The 26,861-nt window shown below is 37.1% G+C and overlaps 1 protein-coding gene across 18 annotated transcripts in view; it reads right to left on the reverse strand.

The window, feature by feature from the left end:
* The window catches only part of TPH2 (tryptophan hydroxylase 2), a 365,498-nt gene that overhangs the window by 27,118 nt on the left and 311,519 nt on the right, over window positions 1-26,861 (reverse strand). The gene's annotated exons all lie outside the window — the stretch shown is intronic.

Below are 26,861 nucleotides of genomic sequence, written 5' to 3' on the forward strand. Positions count from 1 at the left end.
GGAAGTTTGAAGTATGGCTAAGATTTTAACACATGAAAATAATATAGGAGGTCAACAAAGATGGGAAGAAACAAGACATATTTGTGGAAGAGTGATTTGCCTAGTTTGGACAGACTATAGGGTATATTTAGGAAAATGGTAATAGAAAAAATTGAAAGGGATAGCCTAGAGAGTGCAGCAATGCCAGGCTAACTACACTAACAAGCGTAACTGTCTCTAGTTCTTCACTTGTATTAACTCTAAAGCACAACTACAAATGTAGACTGCATGTTTTAAATCACAAACATCTATATGGGTTGTTTTTTGTGAGTCTGTTTGTTTTTAGTAGGAAGATGAGATAATCAAAGCAAAATTTAAGAAGAATAACTTGACAGCAACTTTTGGGATCAAAGAAGACAGAGTCTGAAAGCCAAGAGGGCAGTTAGGAGACTTGCTAACAGATGCAATCCAAGATATATAAAGTTCCACTCTGGTAGCTTCATTTCCCACACTTATCACCACACATCCTTGTCAAAATACCCTAAACTGATCTGGAACCATGCTGTACCCTTTCAAACACCTATGCCTTTTCACTTCCCATTCACTATCTATGTCTGGAAGGTCCATTCATTCCACACTTCTCCTTTCCTTTGTGAATCTGAACCGATTCCTGGCTTGGTTAGTTGTTTTTCCATCTCTGCAAATGATACTTTCCTATACCCTGATGAGAGTAGTTGCCATGTTATATTTTAATTAAATGTTTAAAATCTTTCTTGCCTACAAGCTATGAGTACTTGTGAGAAGGGCCTGTGTATTCTTTATCATTATATCCCCAACACCAAGCATAACGTCTTAGCAGGCCCTCAGTGAATGACTACACGAAATCAATACAAAAAATGGGCAAAAGGACCATGGAATAGCTGTGAACATCTGAGGCCAAATGCCATAAATTTGTAGTGCATACACACACAGACAAAAGCAGTTTTATGTTGCTCTTCAGCAGACTTAGTACCCCAGTAGTAGAGTGTCGTCAACATCTTTTGTTTTTGTCTGCACAGCATTTTTTCTATCCTTCTAGTAACAGGCCTACCATTCTGACCTCAGACCTGCACATGTGACCCAAGATGGGCCAATCATATTGCCTCACTCCCTGACCTACTAGTTGGTTCAAGGGTGGGCAAAGCACATAACCCAAGCTGAGCCAATTGTAATCCTTCCTTGAAAATGGCTTTCACTGGAGCTGATGGGGACTATTCCTTATTTTTTGTGGTCAAATTGAAAAACTGTGAATCACTACAGTTTGGGCTTCTTGAGAGCAAAAGCATCTTCTGTCTTGTTTACACCTGTATCCCCAATATCTGGAATGTGATGGGCACAAAATAAACTGTTGCCATCAAGTCAATTCCAACTCATAGCAATCCAATAGGACAGAGTAGAACTGCCCCATAGGGTTTTCAAGGAGCGCCTGGTGAATTTGAACCACCGGCCTTTTGGTTAGCAGCTGTAGCACTTGACAGCTATGTCACCTGGTATAGTAAGCACAAAATAGGTACTCAAAAATTATCTGCTGGATGAATAAATGAATCTAGAGCTCCTAGCAGCTACATTCTCAGTCACAGTTGGGTTTCTGCTGCTGGCAAATGAGAGTCCTAATCAATTGATAGAGAAGTAAGTTTAGGGGTTTCGTTGCATCAGCACAGCCTTTACCAAAATGTGCCAGGGGGGAAAAAAATTAAAAATAATTGTCACCAACACTGTGGAAAACAGTTCAGCATTTCCTCAAAGAATTAAACATAGAATTATCATATGACTGAGAAATTCTACTCTTAGGTATTGCTTTAGTCACCTGGTGCTACTATAACAGAAATACCACAAGTGAATGGCTTTAACAAAGAGAAATTTATTTTCTCACATTCTAGTAGGTTACGAAGTCGCCATTATATGAATTGTATGGAATAGGCAAATGCGTAAAGATAAAAGTTTGTTATGGGTTACCAGATTCTGAGAGTAGGAGGAATGGGGGGTTATGGTTTAAGTTTCTATTTGGGGTGATGAAAAACTTTTGGGAATGAACAGTTGTATTGTTTGTATAACATGGTGAATGTAATTAATGTCTGAATTGTATACTTACAAATGGTTAAAATGGCAAATTTTGTGTATATTTTACCACAATAATTTTTTTTTAATTTCTACCTACTATCACCATCATACTTTAAAAAGAATAAACTATAAAGGACATAATCTCAGAACTAAGGGCAATTCTCTACGTTTAATTCATTTGGTTTTATGAATAATTCGCTTCATTTTTATTGCTTGTCTTATTTCTCTGATATCTGGTAAAACTTAGGTTGGACTTGAACCAATTCACAGAAGTAGGGTGTTAGAGAGTATAGTGGATGGAATAGCGAAGCGCCCCCCTCCCAAAAAAAGATATAGATATAGATAGATATATCCAAGTCCTAATCTCCAGTACCTGTTTGGTGTTTTATGCTAGAAGTATCAAAGTGATAGTATTTGCAACTTTGCGTTTCCTTTACTTGAGAGCTGGTAATCACATGTAGTCATAAACTGTATTTTAATTAAGCTTGTTTAGCCAAATTAACAACTGATCCAGAAACCACAATAATAACACTTGCCATCAGTTGCTTTTAAAATCTCAGGGACATGAAATCATGATCATATGGAGAGTAATCACATTTTTTTCTCTTCTGTATTACCTATCACTCACATTGGTATCTTTATTCGAATAGATAGGTAATATCATTTTATCACTGACCCTGTGAATGAAGGTAAAATTCCAGGCTACTGATGTAAGCTACTGTTCTGCCACCGTGAGCTGAGCCACACTGTGACTCACAACCATATGTACATTCTTTGTTGTAGACAAATGAAATTAAAATTTAAAACTAATTTTAGAGTTTACTTTAATAATATGTAGAAATAAATGAGTATATCCAACTCTGGCTTTCTGCAAGATAAGTCCAATATTTTGCTCTAACATTTTCCCATCAAACACAGTAAAAATGTTGAGTCGATGTTGTTCTGCAATCTGACATTTAGGCGTATGTTTTTTAAATTTTCATGTTTCTGATTCATTATATTGTGCAACGAAAGCATCTCTGTTTCACCTAGCATTCTGTTGAATCTGCAGAGATCTTGCTACTTTAAATGTATATGCACTGTTCTTCCAGCATAAAAATCAGCCATTAAATTGGAATGATGGAGCCGGGATTTCTGGGTTTTACAGAGATTAACAGGGCTTACTTTCTCCTGCAGAAACCACCTAACTGACATGCTGCAAGTTGATGACCGAATAAAGGATTGACAGATTCAAGGAACTCTCCTGTCCTGTCAAACATCCATTGGATTTTACCAAATATAGTAAATGATCTTTGGCTTTTTAAGAAGCTGTTGAGGAATGCTACCATCCGTTAATTACCAAAGGCACTAGGGAAAGTCCTTAACCAAGATGTGGATGAATAGTTATTTAGGAATCAAAGCCTAGAAAGAGGCTTATTTAATATTAATGAGGTTATAGAGTAACTTGATTCATTATGGCTAGTAGCTAAAACTGAATGGAACAATCAGAGTTCATTACGAGCCCAATTTCCTGAGTGGGAAGCAGTGGAGATGTTGTGTATATGAATACCTTTCCTACAGTTTCATTCGTTTGTTTTTGTTTTGTTACGTTTTTAACATTTCTTATCAGTAAACATTATCCTCTTCTTACGTTCTTTTCTTAAGGTAGCGATGCACACCAAAAGACGTTCCAAAAGAAACCATTTATGATACAAATATGTATAATGAAATCAGAAAACTATAATTGCCCATTTGACCTATTCTCTTAATACAATCTTAATTTTTTTTTTTTAAACTGAACTTACCTTAAATTCTTTCAGTGACAAGATGCAAAAAAAAAAAGTCAAGCTAGGTTGCTGTTTACTGTCCATGGCCAATACCATTAAAATGAAATGCCAAGAATTCAATTTATGTAAATTTTTTAATTGAATTGTTGATCATAGGAAATTCTCTCACCTTTCTGAAGTGACATAAATGAAAATTTAATTCATTATATGACTAGACTGGTATAAAACCTTAGAGGAAATGGAAAATGTAATTGAAAATATAGAAATGATATTTGTTTTGGTGACACAACAAATCAATCAGCATAAATTGTCAAACTTACAAAGATATCACTAAAATGGGTTCAAAATTGTCCATTAAGAGGCATACTTTTCTATTTAGGACACATATTTAAAAGAAAAATAATAGAAGTAGGAATTGTGGGCTCAAGCTGATCTGAATGCCATGTACCCTACAGCCCCACCATGCCCCCGCCCCTCAGGAGAGGTCTCTAATGAAATACTACCGAAAACAGAAGACCTTTTATCCTGGTTCCCCGCCTGACAATTCTGTGACTTTGGCTGAGTTATGTTACCTCCTTGAATAGCAATTCCCTCATCTGTATTAAGGAGAGCTTAAATAGTGTACATATAAAGTATAAGCCCTGACCTTATCACAAATATTTTATAAGAATCGAATGAAATAATGGGCTGAAAATGCTTGGTCAATTATAAAGCACTACAGAGCTGCCTTGCTTTAGTATCTACCGAGTTCCACACCACCAGCCTAGAACTCATAGAATTAAGTGCGAAATCCACCCAAGCAGTCCTTTCGCTGGATTGCTGGAAAGCGTGGGACCTACTAACATCTGCTGAGTACTTACTACACAGGCATTTACGTAGTCTAATTTAATCTTCCTGATAACTCAGAGAAAAATTTTGCTATCTAGATTTTATAAATGAGAATCATAAACATTGACTAAATAACATCTCACTGTAGCAAAAGCAGAGATGAGAAGCAACCCAAGCTCTGTCTTACTGCAGTGCCCATACTTTTTCCCAGCTAATCCGAAAAAAGAAGCCCACCCAAATTGCTCATTCTGGCTAAAGTACAATTGAGGTGAAGGATGTAGATGTGACATACAAACACAACCACAATCTTCCTCCATGTTCAAAGATAACTGCTTAATTTCCGTATTACCAATATCCAACCATTTCTGCCTCCTCCACCCCTTCCCCAGGGAATTCGAGCATCACTGCCACTATGCAACGCGTTTCAGGGCACTGTTGTGCCACTTGCACATTTCCATCTTTTGTTTTAAACTCTTGCTGAAGACACAATGCAAAGCTGCCTCATGAAACCAAGTTTATCTAAAATTTCATAGGTCCTGAGAACCCAAGCTACAGGATCCCAAACTAAACTATTGTCATGATGATTTGGTAAGAGCCATTGAAAATGCCTGAACAGTTGTTAAATAAACAAACAAAAAAAACCCATTGCCATTGAGCCAATCCTGACTCATGGCCACCCCTGAGTAGAACTACTATACAGGGTTTTTTGGGGAGTTTTTTTTGCTATAATCATAATGGAATCAGATTGCCAGGGCTTTCTTCCATGGTACTGCTGGGTGGGTTTGAACTGCCAACCTTTAGATTAGTGGTCAAGTGCAAATCATCTGCGCCACCTCGGGGCCCTAGTTGTTGTATCCGGAGGCAGAAAAGTGAGCAGTAAATTTAGGAGTCAGAGTGGGCTTTAACCCTTGACTAGCTGTATGAACTTTGCCAGTTATCTGATATCTCTGAGCCTCATTTTTGCTCATATAAAGAATAAACTTGTTACCTCAAAGAGTGATTGGAAGGCAGAGATAAGTGAGGTCACGTACGGGCACCAAGCACAAGGAAGGCGCTCAGCAAGTGATTATTTGGTTGGAGTAAAAAAGACATAGCTCTTTCTCTAGGGATTCCTACAAAGCTTTCAGATACCCAGCACTATTGATGCTATCAGCAGCATGGCAGAACACATACACAGAAAGACAAAATATTCCTTCAGCCAGGGACAGGACAAAGAAAAATTATCTAAGAGGAAACATGTATGTTAAATATGGATTTCAATCATAACTTTATTTTTTTATAACAGGTTTTTTTTTTTTAAGAAAATGCCAGTGCATGCAACATAAGGCAAACATGTATCATTGATTTTTTCAGTTGTTTGTTTCTATTGTTTCGTGCTGCCATTGAGGGATAATTTTTAAATGTTTTATAAAAACCCAGTTCAAATGTAAACACTGAATCCTTCATTAGAGAGCCATTGAAACCATATCATTAGCTTTGCTTGTTACTCAGAAACTGAGTAAGGCAGCACTTTAAAACATCCAGAAGACCAAATTCATGACCTCAGAAAAAGCAATAATTGTTCTGCAAATGAAAATCCCTTTCCCTACTCCAGCCAGGAACTTAATCTTCAAATGTAAATGCGATGTGCGATGTGAGTAACCTGAAGGAAGAATCACATGTCATTCTACCTTAGTGCCAGCAAAATATCTCTAGTTGGCAGTTATTAATTTCTACTCAAATTATCCTGGAATAAGGTCAAAGAGAACTAATGGTTTTTTTTATATTCTAGGAAGTGTTGTGTTTCAATATTCAGAATGCAGTACTCTGTAAAGAGAGCTGGATCAAAAATTGGTAGTCCTGCCTGCCCTCTCCAAAAATAATACCCAGATTATTTAATGCATTAACCCTTAACCAGTAACCCTGGTGGCTTAGTAGTTAAGAGCTACGGCTGCTAACCAAAAGATTGGCAGTTCCAATCCACCAGGCTCTCCTTGGTAACCTTATGGGGCAGTTCTAGTTCGTCTTCTAGAGTCACTGGGAGTTGGAATCTACTCACAGAAACAGGTTTTGGTTGTTTTTTTTTCTTTTCTTTTTTTGGTTTAAACCTTAACCATTTCTCAGACACTTTCCCACAAACTATATTAACACTGCCCAGGCCTGTATCAGCCTCACAATCCTTACTATGTTTGAGCCCATTGTCGTAGTCACTGTGTCAATCCATCTCTTTGGGGGCTGTCATGGATTCAATTGTGTCCCTCAAAACTTTCTGTCAATTTGGCTAGGCCATGATTCCTGGTATTGTGTGATTGTCCACCGTTTTCTCATCTAATGTTCCTATGTGTTGCAAATCCTAACTCTATGATGTTAATGAGGTGGGGTTAGTGCACAGTTATGTTATGTTAACGCAAAGGACTCAATCTACAAGATCAGGTTGTGTTTTAAGCCAATTTCTTTTGAAATATAAAGGAGAGAAGCCAGCAGAGACAGGGAGACCTCATACCACCAAGAAACAAGAGCCAAGAGAATAGCGTGTACTTTGAACACGGGGTCCCTGAGCTGAGAAGCTCCTCCATTGAGGAAGATTGATGACAAGGACCTTCCCCACAGCCTATAGAGAGACAAAGCCTTCCCCTGGAGCTGGCGCCCTGAATTTGAACTTCTAGCCTCCTGGACTGTGAGAGAATAAATTTCTCTTTGTTAAAACCGTCCCTGTGTGATATTTCTGTAATAGCAGCACTAGGTAACCAAGAAAGGGGTCTTCCTCTTTTCTCTGACCCTCAACTTTACGAAGCATGATGTCCTTCCCCAGGGACTGGTCCCTACTGATAACATGTTCAAAGTATTTAAGACAAAGTCTCATTATCATCCTTTTTAAAGAGCATTCTGGCTGTACTTCTTCCAAGACAGATTTGTCATTCTTCTGGTAATCCAGAGTATATTCACTATTTTTCACCAACACCATAACTCAAATGCATTCTTCTTTGGTCTTCCTTATTCACTGTCCAGTTTTCACATGCATATGAGGCAAATGAAAATTCCATGGCTTGGATCAGGTGCACCTTAGTCCTCAAAGTGACATCTTTGTTTTCGACATTTTAAAGAGGCCTTTTGCAGGAGAGTTTCCCAGTGTAATACAACTTTTGCCTTCCTGACTGTTGCTTCCATGAGCATTAATTGTGCATCCAAGTAAAATCCTTGACAATGTCAATCTTTTCTCCATTTATCATGATGTTGCTTATTGGTCCAGTTGTCGGGATTTCTGTTTTCTTTATGTTGAGGTGTAATCCATACTGAAGACTGTGGCCTTTGATCTTCATCAGAAAATGCTTCAAATTCTCTTCACTTTCAGCAAGCAAGCCTGTGTCATCTGCATATCGCAGGTTGTTAACGAGTCTTTCTCCAAACTTCATGGCACATTCTTCTTCACATAGTATAGTTTCTCGAATTATTTGCTCAGCATACAGATTGAATAGATATGGTGGAAGGATACAACCCTGACACACACCTTCCCTGACTTCAAACCACCCAGTATCCCCTTGTGCTATTTGAATAACTGCTTCTAGGTCTATGGACAAGCTCCACATAAGCACAATCAAGTGTTTTGGAATTCCCATTCTTCACAATGTTAACGTTGGTTTGTTATGATCCACACAGTCAAATGCTATTGCACAGTCAATTAAACATAGGTAAACATTTTTCTGCAATCCTCTGCTTTCAGCCAAGATCCATCTGACATCAGCAATGATATCCCTCATTCCACATCCTTTTCTGAATCCAGCTTAAATTTCTGGCAATTCCTTGTCAATGTACTACTACCACTGCTTTTGAATTACCTTCAGCAAAAGTTTATTTGCCTGTGATATTAATAATAAAAAAAACTGTTTGATAATTTCTGCATTCTGTTGGATCACCTTTCTTTGGAATGGGCAAGAATATGGATCTATTCCAGTTAGTCAGCCAGGTAGATTTCTTCCAAATTTCTTGGCATAGATGAGTGAGTACTTCCAGAGTTGCACCTGTTTGTTGAAACATCTCAATTGATGTTCCATCTATTTCTGAAGCCTTGTTTTCCAACAGTACCTTCGGTGCATCTTGAATTTTTCCTTCAATAGGATCAATTCTTGATCATCTGCTACCTCCTGAAATGGTCGAGGAAACCCTGGTGGCGTAGTGGTTAAGTGCTATGGCTGTTAATGCTGACCAATTACTTTTGGTACAGGGACTGCGTATTCCTTCCATCTTCCTTTGAGGCTCCCTGCATCATTGAATATTTTGCCCATAAAAACCTTCAATATTTCAACCCGAGGCTTAAATATTTTCTTCAGTTCTTTCAACTTAAAAAATGCCAAGTGTGTTCTTCCCTTTTGGTTTTCTAACTCCATGTCTTTGCACATTTCATTATAATACTTTACTTTTTCTTCTCAAGAAAGAAGAAATCTTTTGATCAGCTTTTTTATTTCATTAGTTCTTCTGTTCACTTTAGATACTCAACGTTCAAGAACAAGTTTCGGAGTCTCTCCTGGCATCCATTTTAGTCTTTTTTCTCTTTCCTGTCTTTTTAATGACTATTTGCTTTCTTCATGTATGATGTCTTTGATGTCATCCCACAACTCTTCTGGTCTTCAGTCATTACAATTCAATTCATCAAATCTATTCTGTAGATGATCTCTAAATTTAGGTGGAATATACTCAAGCTTGTACTTTGGCTCTCGTGGACTTGTTTTAATTTTCTTTAACTTGAACTTGCATATTAGCAATTGATGGTCTGTTCTGCAATCGGCCTCTGGCCTTTTTCTGATTAATGATATTGAGGTTCTTTATAGTCTCTTTCTACAGTTGTAGTCAATTTGATTCCTGTATATTCCACCTGTCAAGGCCCACATTTATAGTCACTGCTATGTTGTTGAAAAAGGTATTTCCAATGAGTATGACTTTGGTCTTGCAAAATTCTATCATGCAATCTCCCGCATCATTTTTATCATCAAGGCCATATTTTCCAACTACTAATCTTTCTCTTTTGTTTCCAACTTTTGCATTCCAATCACCAGTAATTATCAATGCAACTCCAGTGCATGTTTGATCAATTTCAGACTTCGGAAATTGGTAAAAATCTTCAATTTCCTTACCTTTGGCATTAGTGGTTGTTTTGTAAATTTGAAAAATACTCATATTAACTGGCCTTACTTACCTTCCTATATATTGTCCTATCACCAGCAGCACTGTACTCAGATAGATCTTGAAATGGTCGTTTTGACAATGAATGTGATGCTGTTTCCCTTCATTTTGTCATTCCCAGCATAGCAGATCATATAATTGTCTCATTCAAAACAGCCAGTACCAGTCCATTTCAGCTCACTAATGCCTAGGATATCTATCTTCAACTGTTTCATTTCATTTTGGACTTAGATTCATACTTCTTCATGCATTCCATGTTCTAATTACTAATGAACGTTCACAGCTTTTTCTTCTCATTTTGAGTCACAACACATCAGCAAATGAAAGTCCTGAAAGCTTTACTCCATCTGCAGCATCATTAAGGTCAACTCTACTTTGAGGAGGCAGCTCTTCCATAGTCACATTTTGAGTGTCTTCCAACCTGAGGGTCTTATCTTCTGGCACTATATCAGACAGTGTTCTGCTGCTATTCATAAGGTTTTCAGTGGCTAATTTTTTCAGAAGTAGATTGCCAGGTTCTTATTCCTAGTCTTTCTTAGTCTGGAAGCTCCACTGAAATCTGCTGACCACGGGTGACCCTGCTGGTGTTTGAAATACCAGTGGCACAGCCTCCGGCATCACAGCAACATGCAAGATACCACAGTATGACAAATAGACGAGTGGTGGGAGTGAAACGTCTAAAATTTTAACTTATCTAAAAATACGTGTCTAGTTCTATATCTGTGATCAAGGATTAAAAGAGCTGTTACAGTTTTCATTTACTTTTCAGTTTGTCATGGGTTTTTATTTGGGAATTTTTGCATACTGAATATGTATATATAAGTAAAGGAGACCTAAATAGTATTAGTTATATAAAGACTTCTATTTTTTTATTCCAGTTAGGTGATTCTTGTAATATGGGTTATAATCAAACCAAACCCGTTGCCATTGAGTTGATTCTGACTCATAATTACTTTATACAACAACTAATTTGTAATTCTTAATTGGCTCACAGAGAATGCAGCCAAATTCACTTTTATGATGTAGTATATGTATTTTTTTTTTTTATATGTATAATGCTAAGCAATTTGTTTTTGGATTTTGCAAAATTGTAGTGTCTATCCATGGAGCCCTGGTGGTGCTGTGGTTAAGAATGTGGCTGCTACCCGAAAGGTCATTGATTCGAATCCACCAGCCATCCCTTGGAAACCCTATGGCGCAATTCTACTCTGTTCTATAGGGTCACCATGAGTCGGAATTGACTTAGTGGCAATGGGTTTGTTTTTTTAGTTTTAATCCATGTGCATAAATTAGATAAGTATAAGGAACTTGTTGTAATCTGTTAGTTGTAGTAGTAACATAACAAGCAGCATAGTACAGTAGAAACAGCCTGATATTTGGATTCAGAAGACCTAGTATCCATGTCCTTGGTCTGGTAATATGGCCTTGGGCAAGTCACTGCCTCTCTTTGAATCTCACTTCCCTCTCTTTGAAAACTGATTGAAACTAATACCTATTTTTAGGAAATAGTAACAAAGGTTACTATGATGTTTAAAAAAAAAATTTCTAGGAAAGTGTCCTTGCTAACTGTAAAGCACTCTAAAGTTTTAATAATTTTAGTAGCTTTATTGAGTCATAATTTACATACAATTTACTTAAAGTGTATAATTCAACGCTTTTTAGGATATTGACAGGATTGTGTAACAATCACCACAATCTAATTTTAGAACAACTTCACCCCGTCTAAAAGTAACCCCATACCCATGAGCAGTTATTCTCAATATCCCCCCTTCCTCTCACCCCCATAAAACAGTCAAATAGTCATCTATTTTCTGTCTCTATAGATTTACTTATTTTGGACATTTCATAGGATCAGATAATATGCAGTCTTGTGATTGGTTTCTTTCACTTAGCATAACGTTTTCAAAGTTCATCCATGTTATAGCATGTATCAGTACTTCATTCCTTTTTATTGTCAGATAATATTCCATTGTATGGATATACCACATTTTATTTATCCATTCACCAGGAGATGAAAATTTAAGTTGTTTCTATTTTTTGGCTACTATTTTTTATAAATGATGCTGCTATGAACATTCTTGTACAAGTTTTTGTGTAGGCATGTTTTCATCTCTCTTGGGTATATACTTGACAGCAGAATTTCTTGATTCTATGGTAACCCTATGTTTAACATTTTGAGGAACTGTCAACCTATTTTCCAAAGAGGCTGAGCCATTTTACACTATAACAACAATGTATAAGAGTGCTAATTTGTCTGCATCCCTACCAACACTCGATACTGTCTTGTATTACAGACATCCTAGTGAGTATAACAGGTGTCTTATTATGGTTTTAATTTGCATTTCCCTAATGACTAATAGGAGCCCTTCTGGTGCAGTTGTTCAGCACTCAACTGCTAAGCAAAAGGTCAGCAGCTCAAACTTTCCAAATGCTCCTTGGGAGAAAGATGTGGCAGTCTGCTTCTGTGAAGATTACAGCTTTTGAAACCCTATGGGACAGTTCTGCTCTGTCCTATATGGTCACTATGAGTTGGAATGGACTCAACGGCAGTAAGTTTTTTTGTTTTTTTTTGTTTTTTAATGACTAATGATGTTGAATATCTTTCATGTGCTTATTGGTCATGTGTCTACCTTTTTTGGAGAAATATCTATTTAGACCCTTTGCCCGTTTTTTAAAATTTTATGTGTCTTGTACTATTAAGTTGTAAGAATTCTTTATATATATCCTGGATACAAGTCCTTTAACAGATGCACGCTTTGCAAATATTGTCTCGCATTGTGTGGGTTGTCATTTAATGTGCTTGATGTTATCACTTGCACCACAAATGTTTTTAATTTTTGATGAAGCCCATTATCTGTTTTTTCTTTTGTCATCTGTGCTTTTGGTACTGTATCTAAAAAGCCATTGTCTGAGCCAAGGTTATGAAGATTTGCTAATTTTCTTCTAAGAATTTTAGAGTTTTAGCTCTTACATTTAGGACTGTGATCCATTATGCGTTAATTTTTGTTTACAGTGTGAGGTAAGAGTCCAAATACATTGTTTTGCATGTGGATATTCAGTTATCTCAGCATAATTTTAGAATACTGTTCTTTCCCCCCTTGACTTGTCTTAGACATCCTACTTGAAAATCAGTTGATGGTAACGGTTTATTTCTGCACTCTCAATTTAATTCCATTGACCTGTATGTCTATCCTTATGCCATTACTACACTGCTGGATTACTGCAGGTTTGTAGTAAGTTTTGAAATTGAAAAGTATATGTCCTCCAACTTTGTTCTTTTCCAAGATTATTTTGAATATTCTGAATCCCTTGCATTTCCATATGAACTTCAGTATTAAAAACAAAACAAACAAAAAAATTAATTGAGATTTTATAGGGATGGTGTTAAATATGTAAATCAATTTGGAGAGGATTAAGTCTTCCAATTCATGAACACCATGAATAATTTCCATTTATCTAGATCTTCAATTTTTTTAATAATGATTTATATTTTCACTGTAGAAGTCTTGAAATTCTTTTGTTAAATTTATACCTAGGTATTTTATTCTTTTTTGATGCTATTAAAAACGGAATTGTTTTCTTAATTACATTTTTGAATTGTCCATTGCTAGTATACAGAAATGCAATTGATTTTTCTGTATTGATCTTCTATTCTGAGACTTTTTGAACTCTTTATTTGTTCTAATAACTTTTTAGTGGGTTCCGTAAGGTTTTTTACGACAAGACTATGTCAACTGCAAATATTGTTTTACTTTTTCCTTTCCAACCTAGTTGCTTTTTATTTCTTTTTCTTACAGTCTAGAACTTCTAATGTTAAATAAAAGTGGGAAGAGCAGATATCATTATCTTTTTCCTGATTTAGGGGGAAAGAAGTCAGTCATTCACTCTTAATTATGATGATAGCTGTGGGTTTTTAACAAGGTTGAGTATTTTTTTTAGTGTTTTTTATCATGAAAGGGTGTGAGATTTTTGTAATATTGCTATTTTGGTGTATGTTGAGATCATCGTGTGTGTTTTTTTTAATCCTTTATTCTATTAATATCTTGTTTTACATTCATGGAATTTTCGGTGTTCAATTAATCTTGCATTCCTGGGGTTAATTCCACTTGGTCATGATTTATGATGTTGATGTTGTTAGTTGCCATGAGTTGGCTCCAACTCATGGTGACTTCATGTACAACAGAATAAAATGTCCAGTCCTGTGCCATCTTCATGATCACTTTTATGTTTGAGTCCATTGTTGTGGCTATTGTGTCAATCCATGTCATTGAGTGTTTCCCACATTTTTGCTGACCCTCTACCAATCATGATGTATTTTTCTAGCAATTGATCTTTCCTTATGATGTGTCCAAAGTAAGCAAGCTGAAATCTCACCATCCTCGCATCCTGGTAATATTTCTTCTAAGACTGATCTGTTTGTTCTTTCAGCAGCCCACAGTATATTCAATATTTTTTGCCAACACCACAGTGGAACACATCAAGAAGATGCTGAGAATTTAAATGATTATTTTTTTAATAATTTTCACCAGCTAAAATTGTTGTTTTGCTAGAGAGAGAGTCCACTGAGCTCGCTCTGTTATTTTCATTATGATTTCTTTAAGTGTTATTGTAATTTCTATCATTGGAAACTTTCAGTGAAGTAAGCACTATAGGCTAAGAAATGATTCCAAAATTTTTGTCTAATAAGAAAATAGCTGAAGAGAAAAGAAGGAGCCCAGAGGCAAAAGCCTAAGGATGCTGATGCCTTCAGGCAAGCACCAAAGGAGCCGTAAAGTCTTTAAGAATAACAATAAGAGTTTCAGATCGGGCTGATAATGTCTTCAGAATGGTTAAGATTGGAAGTTGCCCTGGGGTAGGACTACTCTCAGATCTGTTTCCGAGATGGATCTTCAAGATTCACAGGATAGTGATAGCAGCCAACAAGCTCGTGTTGCTTTTTTTGCTCACAGCAACCAAATAAAACAAAATCCACCGACAACTCAGAGCTGTGATATAACCCACAGGCATCAATGCCTATCCCCTGCCTAGTCCCTGAGGAGAAAGTAAGTTTTTAGAGGAAGGAGAAGTTGGTCATGGGGAAGGAGAAATGGAGGAGAACAAGAGGATAGAATGCTGGGCTGGCAGATAAACATGTTTTTGGAAGCAGGAAGAACAGAGTGAGTTCTTGATTTCCTAGTGTTCACCTCATTCACTCATCTCCTTTAGTAGAAAGGAATGAATTTCATGAGGTATCTAAAGTTTGAGGGATAGCATCAGTAGATAAGCATCAATTATCCTGCCAGCCAGCTGCTAAATTCCCAGTAATTTTGGAATAAAGCAACATTTCCTTTCGCACTACTCCAATATTTTTCCCTATTAATTTACGGTGAGATGTAGGTATTATTATACAAGTGCACTCATAAGGTCACTATGAGTTGGGAAATTGACTTGATGGCACAAAACAACAGCATACAAGGGTCAGGGAAAAAAAAATGTGAAAAACTTCAAATGGTTAAAAAGAAAAAAAAGCCTGTTCCCTGTCTAACTCAACCATTTGAGTTATCTCTACGTTTGATTATCTTTGACTAGTCTATTTAGAAAACTGATAACAAACCTGGTGGTCTAGTAGTTAAGAGCTATGGCTGCTAACCAAAAGGTCAGCAGTTCAAATCCACAAGACGCTCCTTGGAAACCATATGGGACAGCTCTACCCTGTCCAATGGGATGGTTATGCATTGGAATCAATGGGTTTGGTTTTTAGTTTCTACCACTGATTATCTTTGACTAGTCTATTCAGAAAGCTGATAGTAATGCAAAAATTTCTTTTCCATAGCTATTCAAAAGATCTTTGTTTACGGAAATGCAAACAGATTTTTTTGCTAATAGAGACTATACATCTGTGTAAGTTAAATTCTCCTTTTAACTCACTTTAACATTGTACTGTTTCCTCATTAATTAATGAGTTAAATAAAATCTTTGACACGTTTATTTTATATGTGTATGAGTCATGATACTACCTTTTAAAAAGATATATTATTCTTTAACACAAGTATTGAGCATTATTTGGGCAATATTGTTGATGCCACCCTGATTTCTTTGTTTTCTCTCTTTCCTAACTTTTCTTTCCTCTTTACTGAACCTGATTTTCAGGGTTAGAAATGGACTATGGCAGACACATTGTACATAAATTATGGACAGGGGGAACAATGGAGACCACTATCAGAATTTTGTCATGTAAATAAGCCAGAGCCTATGTAACTGAAGCTTTTAATGTCATTGACTAAAGGCACACACACCCACAGAGCAGGTATACTACTTTATAAGAAAAATATATATATATTTAAATATATCTTCTAGAACTTAGACTCTTTGTGGTTCTAATAAGTTAATGTTTAAAACATTAAGACTGAAAATTTAAATAATTAGGATTTTAAAAGTCTCTGAAAAAAACTCCATAAATGATTCCCTTTGCAGGTATTATAAATGTCTCAATCTGTCTTAAATAATCCCATATGCTTTTATTCTTTTTAAACCACAAAAATGTCTATGCCTTGGTCTTAGGACATTTTTTCTGGATTTCATTACCCAACAATTCAGTGATAATAAGCATTCAAGCAACATGAAGGATCTAATCAGCACTTGCATAAATGCATCTGAAAACACTCTACAGGCAAGGATAACTTTAAGCAAATATGTACTGTTCTTGCAAGCCATAATTTGTTTGAAAGTAGGTTAGTTCCAGAACATAGCATAGAGTAGTTGTTTTAACATTACAGGAAAGCAACTTGACCCTATCTCTTATCACGGTGAACCTGTACCCAATATATCTCTACATTTGCCTCCATTTAATGCAGCAAGGATTTTTACAAAGGGAAATCAGATAGACAAAGTAAATAGCCTAATACATTAGATGATTCAAAGTCATTTTTATTCTTTTCCAGCAGTAAAAACAAATTAATTTGCTTTCTTGCTTTGGCATTTATGAATGCTAATTTAATCATGCAAATTTAGACTTCCTGTGAGAGAATTTGAAACCGTGTTGTGAACATCATTTTCACATAAGGTTTGTTCCTTTTTCCTGAATTAGAAATAAAATATAAAACTCTGTGCTTGTATTAGACCCCAGGCAAAATGAGCACAGCCCTGCCATCTCCCGTTAACTTGATTCAGGACTCTGGGGAACCAAGTCACCATCTGGACTGGAGTGCATATGGTCAGACGGGGGCCTAGGAGAGTGTCCTCAAGAAGACCCCAGCTGGCTGAGCAGCCACCTGTTACCAAGACAAGTGAGGGCATAATATATCGTATTCATCACAATCCATCTGTTTCTAGTCTCGGAACACAAATCTTGTCATGGCCAGGTACAATTGACAGCAGGAGAGGACTGACTCGGAGAGGGCAAGACTACAAGTCCAGCTAAGCAGAAGATGTCTGGAAGATACCCTATACTGAGAGTAGGCAAGGAGGCCAGTTTGGAAAGGTCATGAAGGTAGCAGTGGCAGGATGGGAGAAACAGAAAGGCAGTAAAACCATAAGAGCAGCATCGGTGAGCAGAGTTGGGGATTTCTGGTCTTAGGTAGGATGGGTTGTTTTAATGACCTGCTGAAAACAAGTGACTCAGGATCCAGAGGTGTTGGTTGTGGTTTCAAGACAGACAGATAAGTGTGGATTAATTCAATTCCAGAATAAGGCAAGAATATAGAATCTAGAATTATTTTAGAGGCTCAGTAGTAAATAATAATAATAATTAATACTTATACAGTACTTAATAAGTTCCTTGCATATATTAACTAATTTAATCTTTACCATAACTCTGTGAAGTAGATACCATTATTATTCCCAATGTGTAAACCATTATTATTCCCAATGTGTAGATAAGAACAATTAAACTCAGTGAGTTTTAGTAACTTGTCCTGAATCAAATAATAAGTGGTGGAGCTAGTTTTCAAATCCAGCAGTCTGTACTCCTGGACTCCTGGCAGCATAGTGGTTAAGAGCTTGACTGCTAATCAAAAGGTCAGCAGTTGCAATCTACCAGCTGCTCCTTGGAAACCCTGTGTGATCACTGTGAGTCAGAATCAACCCTGATGGCAATGGTTTTGGGTATTCCTAGCCACTACAGGGAAACCCTGGTGGCGTAGTGGTTAAGTGCTACAGCTGCTAACCAAAAGGTTGGCAGTTCAAATCCACCAGGCACTCCTTGGAAACCCTGTGGGGCAGTTCTACTCTGCCCTATAGGGTCGCTAAGTCAGAATTGACTTGACAGCAAGGGGTTAGTCACTACAGTGTGCCACTTTCCTTTCTTTCTTCCTTCTTCCAAGAGGCTGCAATCAATGAGCTCTCCTCTCCTTGTTTCTTATTTTAGATTCTCTTTTACCAATTCAACCCCTTTCACCCTGATTTTCTTTCCCTTTCTATATATATTACATCATGAAGGAGCCCTGGTGCACAATGGTTAGTGTTCAGCTACTAACAGAAAGATTGGTGGTTAAGAAAACACCCAGTGGCTCTGCAGGATGAAGACCTGGCAATCTGTTCCCGTAAACATTACAGCCTAGAAAACCCTATGGGGCAGTTCTAGTCTGTCACGTGGGGTTGCTATGAGTCTAATTCGATTCGATGGCATGTAACAACAACAATATTATATTATGAATATCAGGTTCATGATAGAACCTGAGTGATGACTACAAATGTATGAAACCTGTCCTGTCCCTCCTTCTACCCCATTTGCATGAGTTGAAATGAGGAAGGACTCGGGTTTGTGTTTTTGCTTCAGTGCCTGAATTCTGTCAAGAAAATGAGATGTGTGTGTGTGTGTGTCTGGAGGCAGAAACTGGAGGGGCTGTGTCTAGGAGGAACTTCCTGTGACTTGTATTTATACTGGCTGAGTGGAGCCCAAGTGATAAAACGTGAAACAGTTGAGAAGAGGGCAACAGAAGGAACTGAGACGCAGCAAAGCGCTGACAACAGCGACAGTGGTGAGACACTTCCCTTAGTGACTCACAGGCAGCAAACATCAAAGAGACAAAAGCAGATAAATAACCTCGTTCCTGAGATCTCATGAGACCCCTTCTAGAGCGGCCTAGAAATAAACAGGAAATTTCAGATGGGGAAGGGAAAAGCTGAGGCTTCACAGTTATACAGGTGAGTATTGGCAGGCTGCAAAATATAGGCATTAATGTGAATGTGGCCTCAATGCCTGCAGAGATGGCGAGGCCTGAGGACATCCTAGTTTGCTGGATACACAGGAATAAGGAAGAGCAAAGGCAAAGCAACATAAACCATCCCCTTCAATCTTGTCAAACACAGCTTTATCCTACTAATGTAGAGCAACACAAACATTTTGCTAGAATAGCTTGTAATCTTCCAATGTCTTTTGTGTTGAGGTTTATTTTTGTAATTATGGCAATAATTATTGAATTTTAACCATATATCCTTTATCCTTTCTGCTATCAAATCCTGCCTTATAATGTGCAAACTTCTCTGCATTTCTTCCATTAGCATTGACATTTGGTACCAAGGTTGTCCCTCTAGACATGGTTCAATTCAAGTCCTGAGAAATTTCAATGTGTCCTTTTAACTGTCCCACTGAGATTGTTCTTTCTTAGCTTGCTTTAAGTCAGATTCCAATTGAGGATCAGGTGACACAAGGAGTAAAAAGCAGAATAAGCACTTTCGATCTAAGTTAATACAACTGACCATATGTAACAGCCCTGCTGTCCTTCTCCCATTTTCTATTTTGCAAATATCTTTTTTGGTCATCAGCAATAACAGGCAATCTTAAGGGGAGGAAAGGCCTTTTAAAAAGTCTCAAAAGGGTGAAGTATGAGCAGATGTCCAAGAGAAAGATAAAATAGCATTGCAAGTAAAATGTAGAGATTTATTGACGTACTTTAGCAAGCTGTAATAGAAAATGTGGAGGACCTTAGAGTACAACACTAAAAGAAAAAAGGTAAAAAGTCTTCTTTTCATCCAGCTGTACTCAATAAATCATGTAGTTCCAATCGTTTTCAACAAGTTCGCTTCCTATGAGTTGTTAGTAGTTGTCAAGTCTAAGTCATTATATGCAAAATACTTTCTCCTCTATATTTATTATTATATATAGATAAATATATCTCATATAAGTAAACATGTATTATGTTATTGCACATAATGCTTTATTTTAAAATAAAACTGTTATATATAAGGCAATATAATTGCATTATGTTTAATGCTTTTAGAAATATTTACTTTCATTTTGGAACAGTAATAGACTGACTACACCAACAATAAACCAATCAAATTCCATGGGGAAAAAAGAATAATACTGAGGCATAGTTCATATTCCTCTACTTTAAAAAGTAGAGGATATGGCTGATGTTGGAAAAATCAATTCTTTCTATACATGCTGGCAGAGGTATAACCAATAAGTTGTAGAATATTATTTACCTCCTAACAGGAATTAAATTCATAAATATGCATTTGGCACCTACAAAGAACTACAGTAGGCATGGTGAAATGACTAAGAGTAGACAATACCTACTCTACAGTTAGTGAAGAAACATATATGTAAACTACTAACTAAAATACAAGACAAAATTAAACAAGAATCAGTGCTTTGTTAACACAAAAAAAGGAATAATTAATTCCATTTCAGAGTGCCATAATTTTAGAGTGGTGGCTGCATTTGACCTGAGTTTTAAAGAGTGAGTAGAGTACTGATGTACAAGAGGCTATGGGGAGGCATGAACAAAGACTCAGAGGAGTGAAAGCTCATGGATTATTTGAGGAACAAGTAATCTGGGTGGCTGGGACACAGGCCATGGTGGGATCAACTCAGTCTGTTTACCAAACAACATCTTTTTTATTATCTGTAACAATTTACAGCTATTTTACCGGGATATAGTTATTTTATGTCCTCATCGTAAAACTTATTTAGTACTCCTAGAAAGAGTGAAAATAAATGAAGATTTTCAGTTCACTAAATCTTGACCTTTTTGTCTTATATTTTGAACAGCTGTTTTGCATGACCTGACATGGGTCAAAATAACCCCAGACACACAGACATTGAAAATACTGTTGGAAAGAAAAGTGTACAAGAAGCTCATTATTTAGTTTGTGATTCTGATTTAGAAATGTAAATATAGATATATTGTTTGGTACTTGTCATGGATTGAATTATGTCCCCCCGAAAATGTGTGTATCAACTTGGTTAGGCCATGATTCCCAGTACTGTATGTCTGTCCTCCATTTTGTGATTGTAATTTTATGTTGAGAGGATTAGGGTGGGATTGTAACACCACCCGTACTCAGGTCACCTACGTGATCCAAGGTAAAGGGAGTTCCCTGGGGTGGCCTGCACCACCTTTTGTCTTTCAAGAGATGAAAGGAAAGGGAAGTAAGCAGAGAGTTGGGGACCTCATACCACCAAGAAACCAGCACCGGGAGTAGAGCACGTACTTTGGACGTGGGGTCTCTGTGCCTGAGAAGCTCCTCAGCCATGGGAAGACTGAGGACAAGGACCTTCCTCCAGAGCTGACAGAGAGAGAAAGTCTTTCCCTGTAGCTGACACCCTGAATTTGGACTTGTAATCTACTAGACTGTGAGAAAATAAATTTCTTTTTGTTAAAGCCATCCACTTGTGGTATTTCTGTTATGGCAGCACTAGATGGCAAGACAGTTTTGTTAATGCCTTTTATTCTAAGATACTCACTAACCTTAAAGGCCAATTCTTACTCCTATCTAATTTGACAATGTTATTAATAATTAAAACAAAGAGGACGGGAATTGAAAGTAATGAATCTAAGTTTGGACATGCTGATTTTGAGATCCTGTGGCACATCCGGATGGAAATGTTGACCAATCAATTAAAAAGTTGGAGTTCAGCAAGTATACTAGAACGGAGAGGTGGGGAAGCATCAACCAAGAAATGATAGTTAAAATTGTAAGAGTTGATGTAATCACTCAAGGAGACTACCTAAGAGAAAAGAGAAAAATGACTGTGGACAAATCCCAGGAAGCACAATAGAAATATAGATCTTGCTTTGTGGAATAATTTGTCTTCTAATGATGTAAATTATTGGATAGAAAGAAGGCCAAGTGATTGTCAACATCACAGTGGACCATTTGGAAATTTCTGGATGGTAAACAAGGTTCTGTACCCAGAATATATTTCTAGGCGCAAAGCTAATGGTGAAAATTACAAGAAAAAGTGGTTACTATATTCTTTGTCAGTCAGCTCCGTATATTGGTTTGTTTGCAAATTACTCAGTCCAAAATCATTTAATTCTTGATTTGCTATGGATGGATTTAGCAATTGGCTCAACTCAAATATGATGGATAAACATGAAAACAGTTCAATTCACAGAGATTGTATGCTATCATATTTAAACCGAAGACATGGTTTCGGCTTAACTCAAGAACTGGAAACACAAATTAATGAAAAATGTCAGTATTGGAAAGCCATTTTGCAATGCATTGTTGATGTCATTATAACAGTCACTGAACATGGGCTATCTTTTCAAAGAAGACATTAAGTGTTTGGTTCCCCATAAAATAGAAATTTTATTTAATTTACTCAAACTTGTTGCTCAGTTTGACCCATTTTTAGCAGGTCACATCTCAAAATATTGTAACACAGGAAAGGGCAACCCATAGCATATGTCTAAAACAACATGTGGAGAATTAATAAACTTAATAAGTGATAAAATCAGAGCAATTATTTTCAGTGAAATAAGTATAGCTTGATATTTCAGTTTGTCTATAGATTCCACTTCCGACTTTCTCATACGGATCAGCTAATATTCTTTTAAGGTACATATCTTCAACGGATGGAAAACTTGTCAAGCAATTATCATATTTACTAGCTTAAAAAGTCATACTGGTGAATAAATTGCAAATCAAGTATTTATGTAAAGTTTGAAAAATTGATTTTTCTAAGTGCAGAGGCCAGTCCCATTACAATGTTGCCAACATGACGGAGCATTATAAAGGTATGCAACAGAAAACTTTAGAATATAATAAATATGCCATTTTCATATCTTGTGCTACACATTCACTTAATCCTGTAGGACGTAGCACAGTAGATTGTTGTCCAGAAGCAGTCATTTTTTTTTTCTGTTGTTCAGTTACTCTGAGCATTTTTTTCTGCCTCTACTCAGCAATCATTTAGGCAATGATCAAGTATTAAAATGTCTAATTCATGTTGGGAAGCACATGCTGTAGCAATAAGTGGAATTCTGGAATTGTACACTCAGATTCTAGATGACTTAGAAAATATTGTTGAAAGCCAGACACAAAAAGAGGATACCAAAAGAGAAGCTGAAAACATTGCCGACAAAACGCAAACACTAGAGTATGTATTAATGTTGATTATGTGGAATAATATATTGCAGCGTTTTCATCAGATAAGTCAAGCTCACCAAAATTCAGAAGTAAATTTAAAGACATGCACAGATCTCTACCAGTCATAAACAGTGTATTTACATAATTTAAGAAAAGATTTTGAAAACATAACAAAACAAATACTGCCAAATACTGAGTCTCATGCAGCTTACCCTCACAGAAGTATTAGAAAGAAACAAGTAGATTCTGACTCATAGCAACCCTACAGGACAGAGTAGAATTGCCCCATAGGGTTTCCTAGGCTGAAATCTTTATGGGAGCTGATTGCCAGGTCTTCTCTCCCATGGAATCACTGGAGAGTTCAAACCACCAACCTTTCAGTTAGCAGCCAAGCACTTAACTATCATGCCACCAATGGTCCTAGAAGTGGAGAAGCTAAAACCAACTTTGACCCAAAAGAAGATGATAAGGCCTGATTAGCAAATTCAAAAAGAAGAGAGAGCTGAGGAAAGCAGATTGCCTTGAGAAGATCAACCTCCCACAGCAGAGACAGGGAAATATTACTTGACTTCTTAAACTATATTTAATTACTCTTAGAAAAACATTGATCAAAAGAAGTTCTATTGAGAACTTACATGCGCCAGGAACTGTGCTAAGAAGTTAACATTATTTAAACTTCTCAACAATTCTATGATGTAGATACTATCTGAAGAAACTAGGGGGATAAATGCACTGACCCCACCCTCTTTTCTCCCTCAGAACTCTTGTCAAAGCTGACAGTGGCCAGAACCAGTGGGAAGCCAGAGGGTGAGGGAGCCCAGTGATAGAAAAAGAAGAGTCTTAGCAGCAAAGGAAAAAACAGAACCTGGGCATACCCAAGGCCTGGACCTGCCATGGAGATAGATGCGTATTTAAATTAAAATCTGATTTCAGCCATGTCACCAAGTAACCATCATGATTAATTGGCTTCCCATATATGTTGCCAGCAGAAAAAGTACTGTTCAGTCCTATGCAAACATCTGGTCCACTTAGCATTTTATATCATCACTCAAAATTAGTAAGATAGCATTCTAGATTTTTTAAAAATGGAAATTTCAAGAACTGTTGGTTGATTTCTAGTGAAAATTTCATAATAGCTTGCATAGTTTTATGACTCTAACAACACAAATAATAAGAAGTAGTTGTGATATAAGCAAAGGCAAAGACCAGGGGAAAATTTTAATTAGCTGTCAATATTTTAAAAAGCAGAAAGTATTGCTACATGGCAGCAATCGGCTGGAGCTGAGTAGTCACTGTTCCCTTTAATAGAGTATGCTCACCCAGTTCGCTTCCCTGCCAGCATGCTTCACTCCATTAGATTAAGTACCTCACTGCTATAAGCCTTTGAGATGACCCCTATTGTAATCCATTTGAAAATTATCCCAGAGGGCAAGGAGTATAGAGGGATTCCAGAGTCATCCCTTATGTTTCCAAATTCTGTATTGCTAGAGTTACTCCATACAATGAATGACAAGTTTAACAGAATTAAGCTAAATTGGGGGCAAATCAAACTTCAAATCCTTAGCCAAAAATATTGATTTCTCCTTGTTCTCTGTCTTTACTTCGTTCTTTTGATCCTTCTCTGCTGTCTAAACTTGTTTTCTAAAAACACTCATTGTAAGTGTAAGCTACTGGATTTGGATTTTACAAACTCTTTTTGTTGTTGTTTACAACCTTAGCATTTTCTTTTTCTCCTTCATTTCTGTTTTTTTCTTTTTGACGAAAACCCCTTACCCTGGTTTACAAGGCCCTTCATAATCTCGTTCCTGCTCACTGCTCCAGCCTTGCCTTTTTCCATTCCACTCTATTTCCACTCCCACACCAACCTCCTCCACTTACCATATACAGTGCATCAGAGACACACAGAGAGAGATCAATCTCCAGAAATAATAAACTATTGCAGTTAATGGCATATTACTCCATAATTTTATCTCTAAAATTTTCTACATGCTGCTACCTCTGCTAGGAAGTCTCCTTTTATCACTGTCCTACTCTAAACTCCCTGCTATTGCTCAATTTACATCTTATCCCATTGCTGTGGGGTTGATTCCGACTCATAGCAACCCTATAGGACAGAGTAGGACTGCCCCATAGGGTTTCCAAGTAGTGGCTGGTAGCAGTTTACCTCTTAGCCACTCCCAAATGCTTCCCTGATCCCCACACCCAGAAGGCTGGGAAAATACCCCTCCTTTGTGCACTCATAAACATCCTGTACATTTAGCCTCAACCACTCTCTATTATAAACCAAAAAACCATTGCTCTGGAGTCGATTCCAACTCATAGCAACCCTATAGGACAGAGTAGATCTGTCCCATAGGATTTCCAAGAAGTGGCTGGTGGATTTGAACTATTGAATTTTTGGTTAGCATCTGAGCTTTTTAACCACTGTGCCACCAGGGTTCCATTATTGGAGCTTCTTTATCTTTCTGTCTTCTCCACTAGATAGCCAGATCAAATGTTGCAAACAGGACAAGCAACACAAAAAATCCGTTGCCATCGAGTCAATTCCGACACATAGTGACCCTATAGGTCAGAATAGAAATGCCCCATAGAGTTTCCAAAGAGTGCCTGGTGGATTCAAACTGCTGAACTTTTGGTTAGCAGCCATAGCTCTTAACCACAATGCCACCAGGGTTTCCAGCAACACAAGTGACTGAATTAAGCAATAGCTAAGGCTTAAAAAAAAAAAAAAAATTTTTTTTTTTTTTTTTAAGGCTTAATCTAGGCTGATAATTTTCACAACTGCATCTTCACTCTTGTACCAAATATTAACAACACAACCTGGACCCTGAAAATTACAGCTCCATTTCAACTCTCTTGATTCCCTGCACTGCCCCATCTCAACCCAAAAGCAAACTTTCTAATACTTTTTTCCAGTAGGCATTGTTTTCCATTTATGCTCAGAAAATGCATTTTCTGATTCGATAGTAAGTGATATAAACCATCATCACAAATGATACTTCTGCAGGAAGTGTAACTCAAAATGAAACTCCAGCTTTCTCAAGCAGCAAACATTAGTACTAGCACACATCCCTTGAGCATCTTACTAAATGGAGCCCTCTTATGACAGAGTTCAAACTCCTCAAACACACTGAGGTTTCAACTAGTACTTTACCTCCTCACATTCTCCTCCACCCCACATTTCCTCTCCTCAACACATACACATATCCACAAGCAATCCTTACTACACAAACTTGTTTGGCTTTCAATTATAAGAGATGTCAGCTTAATGGATTGGAGGTGACACCGTTTCTATTCCATCCAAGGAACGTAGTCAATAGGACATAAATCTCCATCCATTTGTATGCTAGAACTCAGAGGCTTCTCGGAATATCTTGGAACTCTGTAAAACTACTCAGTGGTACCCTATATTTAGCTGAAAGACACATACCCCTCCCCACCCCCAAAAAAAAAAAAACTCAGACGTGCAGATAACCACTGAAAGGACTATAAGGAGTTCAAGCTTAATTTCACCACAATTGACTAAATTTAGGACAAAGGAGAAAAAATCTCAAACAGGCTAGACCTTTAGAATTTAAATTAATACCAGGCTCTGAACACCCAAAGTATGTGAGCTCCCTAATCAGAATGCACTGGTGTACAGAGACCAGATGAATCTTCGCATAATCCAAGAATTAAATGGCAAACCTTTAATTCACTGAATGAATAATGAACATAGTAATTTAACCA

This window comes from Loxodonta africana, chromosome 4 (genome assembly GCF_030014295.1).
Source record: "Loxodonta africana isolate mLoxAfr1 chromosome 4, mLoxAfr1.hap2, whole genome shotgun sequence".
NCBI lineage: Eukaryota > Metazoa > Chordata > Mammalia > Proboscidea > Elephantidae > Loxodonta > Loxodonta africana.